Here is a 13,701-nt window from a genome sequence, read left to right as displayed (position 1 = left end):
CCGCTTAGCAAGAATTCGTTTGTGTGCCTTAGGAGCTAGCGATTTCAGCAAAAATTGTATGCTGCGATAGTTTTTAAGATGCAGGCAGGTGCAGATACTGGGGTGTTCACGCAACTTGGGGGTTTCGACTTGTGTTTATTTGAAGTTAATGATATCCTGCCGTAGATTCATTGTTGGTTTCCACAAATAGGCCAATTGACAGTGAAACTCGAATTTTGTGTTGGATTAGTGGGTATTAACAATCCTCAAAAAATTTGTTGTTCAACTCATAAGCAATTAAGCATTAAAATTTTGTGAATTAATTGGTAATTTAATTTTCTAAGATGTGCCTTTTCTCTATATGTCTGATAGACTCGAATTTAGGATCACTGGATGAGATTTCATTATAGTTAATGAACAAATTTCAGTGGTGGAATTTAGCACCAGTAGATGAAGAATTTCAGTTCACTTCATGAAGAAATTCCAGTGGCGTAAACAGCTAGGAATTCATTCGAGTGGTTTTCTTTTTTTTTTTACTTGTTGCACAAACTGTGCTCTTTTTCAACGAGCTAGCATGGCATCCGTTCACGCATCTGTTCTCATGAAAATATTTGTCTAGCTCTGAAATCCATTAAATTCACTAAAAAAATCTTTTGTGTAAATGAATTTTGTGTTTCTTATTGTGAAAGTAATATCCAGGCATGTCTGAACTTGGAGCATAAGAGCTAACATCACCCCTGTAGTCCTAGAGAAGTCCCGCTCTTCAGAAATCAGTTTTAACTTGCTTTTCTATTGGTGATCTTTTTTTACTATTGGACCTTCAGTGAAATTGTGATGTGAAATTTCTCTATGTTCTAATCATCCGAAAGTAACATGGCATGTGTCCACATAGTTGTTCTCATGACACTATTTGTCTGGCTCTGACATCCATTATATTCACCTCTCGATACCGAGATGATCATGTAGAAGACGGACGAGTAGATAAAGAAAGAGGTACACAATTCTATGTGTTAATTATGTTCAACTGATGTTTGGCAGTAGGTCGATGTTCTGTTGTGATTTCTCCTGCGGTGCTTTATTTTCTGCAGCCAGAGTTTAAGGCTATAGCCAGGAAGGCATACATAATCGCAGTGTCTTGCTTGGACAAGCAAAATGTACCGCTGCCAGTTGTGGTATGAGAATCTTGACTCCCTGAAATCTAAATAAGTCCAGATCTGCTCAATTAATAGGCCATCATATTAAATTATCTTTCTCATATAGCTTGCTTCTTTAGTAGTACGAGTTAAAATTTTGGTCTTGACAAAGTTTGCATGAATATGAGGATTCTCAGATGCAGCTCTTGGATATGGACGAGATACTGGAAATAATACATGTTGATCCACTATTTCTTTTACTTTTTTTCTTGACCTCTAAGGACATCTTTTCATAATTGCCTAGATTGATTTTTTATGGGCTTATCTAGATTGTTATTATTCGCTCAGATTAATATGGTTGAGGTGTTGGCTTTTCACCACCTTGGTTCTCATGTGTAAGTTTGGTGGCACCAATCAATTCATAGTTGTAGTACAATTTCTCATTCATGGTCTTGTTTTTAGCCAGAATGAAATGTTAGAGTATAAAATTAGTTCAGTAATTGAAGTGGATATCTTTAGACATGGTTTATTACTGTACATATATTATTGCGATAAGCACCTTTTGAGGCAGATAGAACATATCATTACTTGTTTAGAAACTTTATACTTTATACTTTCAACATGAAACCTTACATTGTCAATTCTTACTCCTAATGGCTTGTCATTTACTTGCTCAATCAGAGTTCATATGTTTTGATCTTGTACGCTCCTTTTGTTCATGCATAAAGATTCAGATGGGTTGTAGGTTACTTTCAATAAATTTGCGCAACGATGATACTATTATGACTTCTTGCGTGAGTTGTTAATCTTCTTTTTCTTTGACAGGTATAGAGAGAGATACTAATCTGATCATTACTTGTACAGATGTATTAATCCATGGCCAAAGAAAGCAGATCGACAGTTATATTCCCTTGTAGTTGTTATCATTGGGTGTGAGTACTTCTCCTGGTTACCCATTGCTCCTAATTTTTTTATTCAAACCTTATTGGCAACCATGTTTTCACCCAACACATAAAAGGAAGTATATTATGCTTGACAAATGATTCCATCTATATGTGCTATATGTACTTTAGATACAGTTGAGTGAACATCTGTTTCATCCTACACATGAGAGTTGCGGGCAGTATAGCACATATTAGGCAAGATGAAAATATTATATATTTTTCACCTCAAAATTGCATGTAACATAACCATCCTTATAGCTACACTGACAACTTTGCAAATTGCTTACAGTTTTTGATACCTTTGGAGATGCACAATCAATCAAGACGGTTACAACTCAGCATACTTTTCTTTTTTAATGCAGAAGGAGCATTTAGCCATAAAAAAACCGGATAGCAGATGATGCTTCCATGTCGGACAGAGAAAAAATGGACAAAACTGGATATGGCGCCCAATCATCCGTGGGAACTGATCCGAACGCTCATAATCTTTCAGCATGGCCTGCCACTTCTGAATCATCAGCGTAGCAATGGGGTATCTTATTACTTCATGTTTTACTATTTTATGCATTACTTTGTGAACCAATTTGGATAATGGAGGTGAAATTTTAGAAAAGCAAAAACAGGGAGAAAGAGTTGGGGCTGTTGGGTACTCCTGCAAAGAAATATGCTTGGCTAGCTCTGTTTTATGTTCGGAGAATTTGGGATTGACCCCTTGCGGAGGAAAACATCCTTTGTTCAGATCACGTGCTGCTGTGCATTGCAGTACGGGCTAGAGTTCTTTTATTTTTTTGCAAAGGTAGTGACGTGTTGGAGTAAACAGTAGTGCAGCAGCTAGCTATATTAGTTACGGCCTTGCTTTTTCATTCCTGGAGTGGAAGCTCCACGTATTGATTCGTGATGCTTTCTCTTGAATCTTTTTATGTTTTACAAAGCCGTTTTAGATGCGAAACTTAGAATTTATTTTCCTATTATTTTTATGTGCAATCTGTTCATCAATGAGCTTGCATGGCCGATGCGTTTTCCTCATTATTGATTTAGATTCATGTTTAAGATACTCATGTTGTAGTTCTCCTGCTAACGTGATAATCCTATAGTAATGGAGAAATTATTAGCAAAATATTCTCAGTATGGTTTGTTTTTTTGTTCATAAACAAGATGTGAGCATATTAGATTCTGAGAACCAAACTCTGGTTGGAGGTCAGGAGGGCAGCTGTATCTCCAACTTATTAGGGATCAAACCTTATTTTTTACGATTTGATAACTCAGAAAGGTAGAATATTTTGCGATGTTCTCATCGATAGCGACGCGCTAGCGTTAATTTCAATAATCTGAAGATCCGCCGGCTCAGTCCCTCTATAGTGTTCATAAGGGTATGGTGTGTGTGCGTAAGTCCATTGGGGTGAATACATAGGGGTGAGTATACATATGTATTTGTAAGCATTCACATTTAGAAAAAGAACATATCACATTATATACATGTTTGATTTTTTAGTTTTTTAAACTAACTGATCTAGGCATAAATATTGTGGGCATGATTTGCCAAAGATTATCTTGTGAATACAAAACGGTAAGTTATATTTTTCAATATAAATTGAATAAAAATAATCCCGTAGCAACGCACGGGCAAATGTCCTAGTAATAATAATAATAATACTTGTGTGGAGGATCACACCCCGCCTTCCTACATTTTCATTCTCGTCTTTTAGTTTGTTTATTTGTCGGATGATCTGCCCCATCTAGTACCACCCCACTGTAGACATGCCACCCGCTCCCACATCTCCTTTTGGTTCGAGGTTGGCAGAACAACATCAACCCGTTTTGCCGACACAATTAACCATGGTTAGCGGGGGCTATCCTACTAATCATCCCTCTAAGTGTGGGGTATCTACTTTACCGTCTAGTAAAGGTGACTCCACCTTCTCTTCCACTGCCGCATTGTCCTCTTTGTCTTAGTAATGAACTTGAATTTCTTCATCCCTTCTTTCTACTCAACTCATATTTGGATGAATTACAATTCATGTCGAGTTGACTTGTTGAATCATCAAAGCAAATAACCATGGCTAGGATGGTGACGAGAGCTACGACACCAACCAAGTAAAGTATATTTGGCCATGTGTCACTTCTCTGGCCTTGAAGGATGCGGTGTAGCCTGTGCGGAGTACAGTATCTTTCATTCTAGAAAAATATATGGAATTCGCAATCCCAGACTGTGTTATGTATTATTATACGAGGTAAGAGGAACCATGTACAAAAAAAAAGTTCACCGACACACGTCATATTCAATAAAAAATCCTTCGATCCCAACATTCATGATTAAGAAGAAGAGGAGGAAAAAAATGGACTTGTGACCTAACATATGCTAAGAACTCAGCGAGAATGGCACCTTGTTTGCTGGATATTTTTATTTTCAACCACGACCACTCCCATGTCTATTCGATCTCCAATATAATAAGAAAGGTCCTTTTTTGAAAATAAAAAATAAAGAAAACTCATTCATCATTTCATATTGTATTTATTTTGCGCAGTCTTTTGTGGGAGCCAAAGTTCTAAGGATGGCAATTTTATCCACGGATCCGGGTATCCATGGATATCCGGACCAATGGGCACGGGTATGGAGGGCTAATTCTATCCACGGATTTCATGGGGCGGATATCCGATAACTTATGGGGCGGGCTGATAACGCGTAAAGCACGCGTCCGTTGGGTACCCCAAGAGGAAGGTGTGATGCGTACAGCAGCAAGGTTTCCCTCAGTAAGAAACCAAGGTTATCGAACCAGTAGGAGATGAAGGCCACGTGAAGGTTGTTGGTGGAGGAGTGTAGTGCGGCGCAACACCAGAGATTCCGGCGCCAACGTGGAACCTGCACAACACAATCAAAATACTTTGCCCCAACTTAACAGTGAGGTTATCAATCTCACCGGCTTGCTGTAAACAAAGGATTAAACGTATGGTGTGGAAAATGATGTTTGCTTGCAAAGAACAGTAGAGAACAACGATTGCAGTACATTGTATTCAGATGTAAAAGAATGGACTTGGGTCCACAGTTCAATAGTGGTGTCTCTCCAATAAGAAATAGCATGTTGGGTGAACAAATTACAGTTGGGCAATTGACAAATAGAGAGGGCATAAAAATGCACATACATTTTTTTGAGGGTCATGCACATAAATATCATGATGACTAATATGAGATTTACTTAGGGCATTACGACAAATAACATAGACCACCATCCAGCATGCATCTATGCCTAAAAAGTCCACCTTCGGGTTAGCATCCGCACCCCTTCCAGTATTAAGTTGCAAACAACAGACAATTGCATTAAGTATGGTGCGTAATGTAATCAACACAAATATCCTTAGACAAAGCATTGATGTTTTATCCCTAGTGGCAACATCACATCCACAACCTTAGAACTTTCTGTCACTGTCCCAGATTCAATGGAGGCATGAACCCACTATCGAGCATAAATACTCCCTCTTGGAGTTACAAGTATCAACTTGGCCAGAGTCTCTACTAGCAACGGAGAGCATGCAAGATCATAAACAACACATATATGATAGATTGATAATCAACTTGACATAGTATTCCATATTCATCGGATCCCAACAAACACAACATGTAGCATTATAAATAGATGATCTTGATCATGATAGGCAGCTCACAAGATCTAACATGATAGCACACGAGGAGAAGACAACCATCTAGCTACTGGTATGGACCCATAGTCCAAGGATGAACTACTCACACCACTAGTAGGAAAACCCTTATAGGCAAAGCTTAGTTTTGTGGCGCACCACTAAAAATGCGCCACAGAATATTGTTTTGTGGCGCACTGGGTGCGCCACAGAAATAGCTTAATTTTGTGGCGCACTACGAAACGCTGCGCCACAAAAACTTGGTGGGGCCCACATCCTGTCACGCCCAACCATTGGTCTTACCTTTTCTACGGCGCACTGCACCTGGTGCGCCACAGAAATAACGTCTTCTGTGGCGCACTGGCCTCGGTGCGCCACAGAAATACTGTTTTCTGTGGCGCACTTGTCTCGGTGCACCACAGAAATAACGTGTCTATATCAAGGCCGTACCCCTCCCTCGCCACACAGTTCCTCTCCCCTCTCTCCCCTCTCTCCCCGCGCCGCCGCCTTCCATGGCGAGCGCTGCCGTCGCTGTCGCCGCCGCCGCCGCCTTCCTCCGCGAGGGCCGGATGCCGCCACGCTCCACCCATCCCCGCCACCAGCAGCACAAGCCGCTACGGCGTGGAGGAGGAGGGGCCGGCGCGGCGTCAAGGTGGAGGAGTGATGTCTACGTTCCCCCTCCTTTCCTGTAGACAGTGTTGGGCCTCCAAGAGCAGAGGTTTGTAGAACAGCAGCAAGTTTCCCTTAAGTGGATACCCAAGGTTTATCGAACTCAGGGAGGAAGAGGTCAAAGATATCCCTCTCATGCAACCCTGCAACCACAAAGCAAGAAGTCTCTTGTGTCCCCAACACACCAAATAGGTGCACTAGTTCGGCGAAGAGATAGTGAAATACAGGTGGTATAAATATATATGAGCAAAGTAGCAACGGTGCCGAGAAAAGTGCTTTGGCGCGTAGTTGATGGTGGTGGTATTGCAGCAGAGTAACGCAAAGAAAAACAAGAAACAAGCGTAGTAACTCAGCAGTATTTAGGAACAAGGCCTAGGGATTACACTTTCACTAGTGGACACTCTCAACATTGATCACATAACAGAATAGATAAATGCATACTCTACACTTTTGTTGGATGATGAACACATTGCGTAGGATTACACGAACCCTCAATGCCGGAGTTAACAAGCTCCACAATAATGCTCATGTTTAAGTAACCTTTAGTGTAAGATAGATCAACGCTACTAAACCGAGTACTAGCATAGCATGCACACTGTCACCTTCATGCATATGTAGGAGGAATAGATCACATCAATAATATCATAGCAATAGTTAACTCCATAATCTACAAGAGATCATGATCATAGCATAAACCAAGTACTAACACGGTGCACACACTGTCACCATTACACACGTGCAGGAGGAATAGAACTACTTTAATAACACATCACTAGAGTAGCACATAGATAAATTGTGATACAAAACTCATATGAATCTCAATCATGTAAAGCAGCTCATGAGATCATTGTATTGAAGTACATAGGAGAGATTAACCACATAGCTACCGGTACAGCCCCGAGCCTCGATGGAGAACTACTCCCTCCTCATGGGAGCAGCAGCGGTGATGAAGATGGCGGTGGAGATGGAAGCGGTGTCGATGGAGAAGCCTTCCGGGGGCACTTCCCCGCTCCGGCAGGGTGCCGGAACAGAGATCCTGTCCCCCAGATCTTGGCTTCGCGATGGCGGCGGCTCTGGAAGGTTTCTGTGGTTTTCGTCAATCGGTGTAGGGTTTTCTGATCCAGGGGCTTCTTATAGGCGAAGAGGCGGCGCAGGAAGGTCGAAGGGCTGGCCAAACCATAGGGGGGCGCGGGCCCCCCCTAGGCCGCGCCACCATGTGGTTTGGTGGGCCTGTGCCCCCCCTCTGGTCCCTCTCGTGTGTTCTGGATGCTTCCGGGGATTCTAAGATCTTTGGCGTTGATTTCGTCTGATTCCGAGAATATTTCGTTAATAGGATTTCTGAAACCAAAAACAGCAGAAAACAGGAACTGGCACTTCGGCATCTTGTTAATAGGTTAGTTCCAGAAAATGCACGAATATGACATAAAGTGTGCATAAAACATGTAGATAACATCAATAATGTGGCATGGAACATAAGAAATTATCGATACGTCGGAGACGTATCAGCATCCCCAAGCTTAGTTCTGCTCGTCCCGAGCAGGTAAAACGATAACAAAGATAATTTCTGGAGTGACATGCCATCATAAACTTGATCATACTATTTGTACAACATATGTAGTGAATGCAGCGATCAAAACAATGGTAATGACATGAGTAAACAACTGAATCATATAGCAAAGACTTTTCATGAATAGCACTTCAAGACAAGCATCAATAAGTCTTGCATAAAAGTTAACTCATAAAGCAATAATTCAAAGTAAAGGTATTGAAGCAACACAAAAGAAGATTAAGTTTCAGTGGTTGCTTTCAACTTGTAACATGTATATCTCATAGATAGTTGTCAATGCAGAGCAATATAACAAATGCAATAAGCAAGTATGTAAGAATCAATGCAATGTTCACACAAGTGTTTGCTTCTTGAGGTGGAGAGAGATAGGTGAACTGACTCAATATTGAAAGTAAAAGAATGGTCCTCATAGAGGAAAAGCATCGATTGCTATATTTGTGCTAGAGCTTTGGTTTTGAAAACATAAAGAGAGCATAAAAATAAAGTTTTGAGAGGTGTATGTTGTTGTCAACGAATGGTAGCGGGTACTCTAACCCCCTTGCCAGACAAACCTTCAAAGAGCGGCTCCCATTTTATTTTATTTTTGGATGGCACTCCTTCCAACCTTTCTTTCACAAACCATGGCTAACCGAATCCTCGGGTGCCTGCCAACAATCTCATACCATGAAGGAGTGCCTTTTTATTTTAGTTTTATTATGATGACACTCCTCCCAACCTTTGCTTACACAAGCCATGGCTAACCGAATCCTTCGGGTGCCGTCCAACAATCACATACCATGGAGGAGTGTCTATTTTTGTTAATTAATTTGGGACTGGGAATCCCATTGCCAGCTCTTTTTGCAAAATTATTGGATAAGCGGATGAAGCCACTAGTCCATTGGTGAAAGTTGCCCAACAAGATTGAAAGATAAACACCACATACTTCCTCATGAGCTATAAAACATTGACACAAATCAGAGGTGATAAATTTTGAATTGTTTAAAGGTAGCACTCAAGCAATTTACTTTGGAATGGCGGAAAAATACCATGTAGTAGGTAGGTATGGTGGACACAAATGGCATAGTGGTTGGCTCAAGTATTTTGGATGCATGAGAAGTATTCCCTCTCGATACAAGGTTTAGGCTAGCAAGGTTATTTGAAACAAACACAAGGATGAACGGCGCAGCAAAACTCACATAAAAGACATATTGTAAACATTATAAGAATCTACATCGTCTTCCTTGTTGTTCAAAACTCAATACTAGAAATTATCTAGACCTTAGAGAAACCAAATATGCAAACCAAATTTAAGCATGCTCTATGTATTTCTTCATTAATGGGTGCAAAGCATATGGTGCAAGAGCTTAATCATGAGCACAACAATGCCAAGTATCACATTACCCAAGACATTTATAGCAATTACTACATGTATCATTTTCCAATTCCAACCATATAACAATTTAACGAAGGAGAAACTTCGCCATGAATACTATGAGTAGAAACCAAGGACATACTTGTCCATATGCTACAGCGGAGCGTGTCTCTCTCCCATAAAGTGAATGCTAGGATCCATTTTATTCAAACAAAACAAAAAACAAAAACAAACCGACGCTCCAAGAAAAAGCACATAAGATGTGATGGAATAAAAATATAGTTTCAGGGGAGGAACCTGATAATGTTGTCGATGAAGAAGGGGATGCCTTGGGCATCCCCAAGCTTAGACGCTTGAGTCTTCTTGATATATGCAGGGGTGAACCACCGGGTGCATCCCCAAGCTTAGAGCTTTCACTCTCCTTGATCATGTTGCATCATACTCCTCTCTTGATCCTTGAAAACTTCCTCCACACCAAACTCGAAACAACTCATTAGAGGGTTAGTGCACAATATAAATTGACATATTCAGAGGTGACACAATCATTCTTAACACTTCTGGACATTGCATAATGCTACTGGACATTAGTGGATCAAAGAAATTCATCCAACATAGCGAAAGAGGCAATGCGAAATAAAAGGCAGAATCTGTCAAAACAGAACAGTTCGTATTGACGAATTTTAAAATGGCACCAGACTTGCTCAAATGAAAATGCTCAAATTGAATGAAAGTTGCGTACATATCTGAGGATCATGCACGTAAATTGGCTTAATTTTCTGAGTTACCTACAGGGAGGTGGACCCAGATTCGTGACAGCAAAGAAATCTGGAACTGCGCAGTAATCCAAATCTAGTACTTACTTTTCTATCAACGGCTTTACTTGGCACAACAAAACACAAAACTAAGATAAGGAGAGGTTGCTACAGTAGTAAACAACTTCCAAGACACAAAATAAAAACAAAGTACTGTAGCAAAATAACACATGGGTTATCTCCCAAGAAGTTCTTTTCTTTATAGCCATTAAGATGGGCTCAGCAGTTTTAATGATGCACTCGCAAGAAATAGTATTTGAAGAAAAAGAGAGCATCAAGAGGCAAGTACAAAACACATTTAAGCCTAACATGCTTCCTATGCATAGGAATCTTGTAAATAAACAAGTTCATGAAGAGCAAAGTAACAAGCATAGGAAGATAAAACAAGTGTAGCTTGAAAAATTTCAGCACATAGAGAGGTATTTTAGTAACATGAAAATTTCTACAACCATATTTTCCTCTCTCATAATAACTTTCAGTAGCAACATGAGCAAACTCAACAATATAACTATCACATAAAGCATTCTTATCATGAGTCTCATGCATAAAATTATTACTACTCCCAACATAAGCATAATCAATTTTATTAGTTGTAGTGGGAGCAAATTCAACAAAGTAGCTATCATTATTATTCTCATCAAGTGTAGGAGGCATAGTATAATCACAACAAAATTTACTCTCCATAGTAGGTGGCACCAAAAGACCACTATCATTATCATCATAAATAGGAGGCAAAGTATCATCAAAGAAAATTTTCTCCTCAATGCTTGGGGGACTAAAAATATCATGCAAACCAGCTTCCCCAAGCTTAGAACTTTCTATATCATTATCAACAATGGTGTTCAAAGCGTTCATACTAATATTACTACCAGCATGCAAATAAGATTTCATAGGTTTTTTAATTTTCGCATCAAACAATCCATGTTTTAAATCAGGAAATAGAACAAGAAGCTCATTGTTGTCCATTATGCCAGACTAGTGTAAACAAGAAACAAAAAGATGCAATTGCAGGATCTAAAGGAAATAGCTTCGAGCACACACACGACGGCAACAGAAAAATACTTTACCTGAGACCGTAGTATGAGAGCCTTTTACCTTTCCTCCCCGGCAACGGCGCCAGAAAAGTGCTTGATGTCTACGTTCCCCCTCCTTTCCTGTAGACAGTGTTGGGCCTCCAAGAGCAGAGGTTTGTAGAACAGCAGCAAGTTTCCCTTAAGTGGATACCCAAGGTTTATCGAACTCAGGGAGGAAGAGGTCAAAGATATCCCTCTCATGCAACCCTGCAACCACAAAGCAAGAAGTCTCTTGTGTCCCCAACACACCAAATAGGTGCACTAGTTCGGCGAAGAGATAGTGAAATACAGGTGGTATAAATATATATGAGCAGTAGCAACGGTGCCAGAAAAGTGCTTGGCGCGTAGTTGATGGTGGTGGTATTGCAGCAGTAGTAACGCAAAGAAACGATAAACAAGCAGTAGTAACTCAGCAGTATTTAGGAACAAGGCCTAGGGATTACACTTTCACTAGTGGACACTCTCAACATTGATCACATAACAGAATAGATAAATGCATACTCTACACTTTTGTTGGATGATGAACACATTGCGTAGGATTACACGAACCCTCAATGCCGGAGTTAACAAGCTCCACAATAATGCTCATGTTTAAGTAACCTTTAGTGTAAGATAGATCAACGCTACTAAACCGAGTACTAGCATAGCATGCACACTGTCACCTTCATGCATATGTAGGAGGAATAGATCACATCAATAATATCATAGCAATAGTTAACTCCATAATCTACAAGAGATCATGATCATAGCATAAACCAAGTACTAACACGGTGCACACACTGTCACCATTACACACGTGCAGGAGGAATAGAACTACTTTAATAACACATCACTAGAGTAGCACATAGATAAATTGTGATACAAAACTCATATGAATCTCAATCATGTAAAGCAGCTCATGAGATCATTGTATTGAAGTACATAGGAGAGATTAACCACATAGCTACCGGTACAGCCCCGAGCCTCGATGGAGAACTACTCCCTCCTCATGGGAGCAGCAGCGGTGATGAAGATGGCGGTGGAGATGGAAGCGGTGTCGATGGAGAAGCCTTCCGGGGGCACTTCCCCGCTCCGGCAGGGTGCCGGAACAGAGATCCTGTCCCCCAGATCTTGGCTTCGCGATGGCGGCGGCTCTGGAAGGTTTCTGTGGTTTTCGTCAATCGGTGTAGGGTTTTCTGATCCAGGGGCTTCTTATAGGCGAAGAGGCGGCGCAGGAAGGTCGAAGGGCTGGCCAAACCATAGGGGGGCGCGGGCCCCCCCTAGGCCGCGCCACCATGTGGTTTGGTGGGCCTGTGCCCCCCCTCTGGTCCCTCTCGTGTGTTCTGGATGCTTCCGGGGATTCTAAGATCTTTGGCGTTGATTTCGTCTGATTCCGAGAATATTTCGTTAATAGGATTTCTGAAACCAAAAACAGCAGAAAATGTGAACCGGCACTTCGGCATCTTGTTAATAGGTTAGTTCCAGAAAATGCACGAATATGACATAAAGTGTGCATAAAACATGTAGATAACATCAATAATGTGGCATGGAACATAAGAAATTATCGATACGTCGGAGACGTATCAAGGAGCCGCCGCCGCGTCAAGGTGGAGGAGCCGCCGCCGCCTCCACCCCTGCCGTCGTCGTCGGTGAGCTCCTCCACGACTCTCCAAATCGTCGGTGAGCTCCCTCCCCTCCCCTCCCTCTTCCTCCCCCGCGCGAGCACAACATGCTCGACGAAATGCTCGCTCTGGATGTATTGCTGCTGTTGCTCTGGATGCATTGCCCCTAATCGTTTTGCTTCATATGGTGTTCATATGCATTGCTGCTGCTGCTAGTGATGCTTATTGGAGTGTTCTATATGTTGTTCTGAACCTGTACAATGTGACAATGAAATTGTTCTGAACCGTACCTGTATATGGTGTTCATATGCATTGCTGCTGCTGCTAGTGATGCTTATAGAAAGATGTGACAATGAAATTGTCTATGCTTATAGAAATTGGAGTGTTCTATATGCTTATAGAAATTGTCTATGCCTCTGCCTCTGCCTCTCTGTACTTGTTCTATAAATCCCTGTCTGAACCTGTACAAGGTAATGAAGACTTGCTCACTTGGTATTGCTTGCTAGTTGGACATTTGGTTGGTTTTGATGCTACTGGTTCATTTAAATGCATGAAATGCTACTATGGTATGCTACTGTGGTATCCTCTGGATCATTTGCAATAGTCTGGTGCACTGTTAATTATGCATTTCATTTATCTGGTTAGTTTAACTTGATTGATTAGATAAATGAGATGAACTGCTGAGTAGTAATGATCTCATGGATGGACTGGATGTAGCTAGAGGGTTGCCAATCATTGATTGGGTACCCTAGCTCATGCTGAGCCCTATTGGGTTATGATGCAGTGGCTTAGTGAATGTTCCTATGGGTTTGAGGTAGCCCTGACAGCCTTTATGTTGTCCAAGGGTGGCTCCCCTTTCTTGTGGCTGTTGTTGTGACTCTCTCATGCTATCTCGGTTGATCCATGACTAGATTACCAGTAGCTTTTGCTGTTGAAAAC

At 41.1% G+C, this 13,701-nt stretch overlaps 1 long non-coding RNA gene across 1 annotated transcript; it reads left to right on the top strand.

Annotated features, from left to right (window-relative positions):
• The first annotated feature begins 242 nt into the window (after positions 1-242).
• Positions 243-1,424, top strand: LOC127294749 (uncharacterized). The gene is made up of 3 exons (XR_007846991.2): positions 243-972; positions 1,068-1,151; positions 1,310-1,424. It is a non-coding gene; the product is annotated as an uncharacterized lncRNA (long non-coding RNA).
• Positions 1,425-13,701: the final 12,277 nt, after the last annotated feature.

The sequence above is a fragment of the Lolium perenne genome, chromosome 4 (assembly GCF_019359855.2).
Source record: "Lolium perenne isolate Kyuss_39 chromosome 4, Kyuss_2.0, whole genome shotgun sequence".
Taxonomy (NCBI): domain Eukaryota; kingdom Viridiplantae; phylum Streptophyta; class Magnoliopsida; order Poales; family Poaceae; genus Lolium; species Lolium perenne.
The sequence above is the reverse complement of the archived record's forward strand: the minus strand, read 5'-3'. Positions and strand labels throughout refer to the sequence as shown.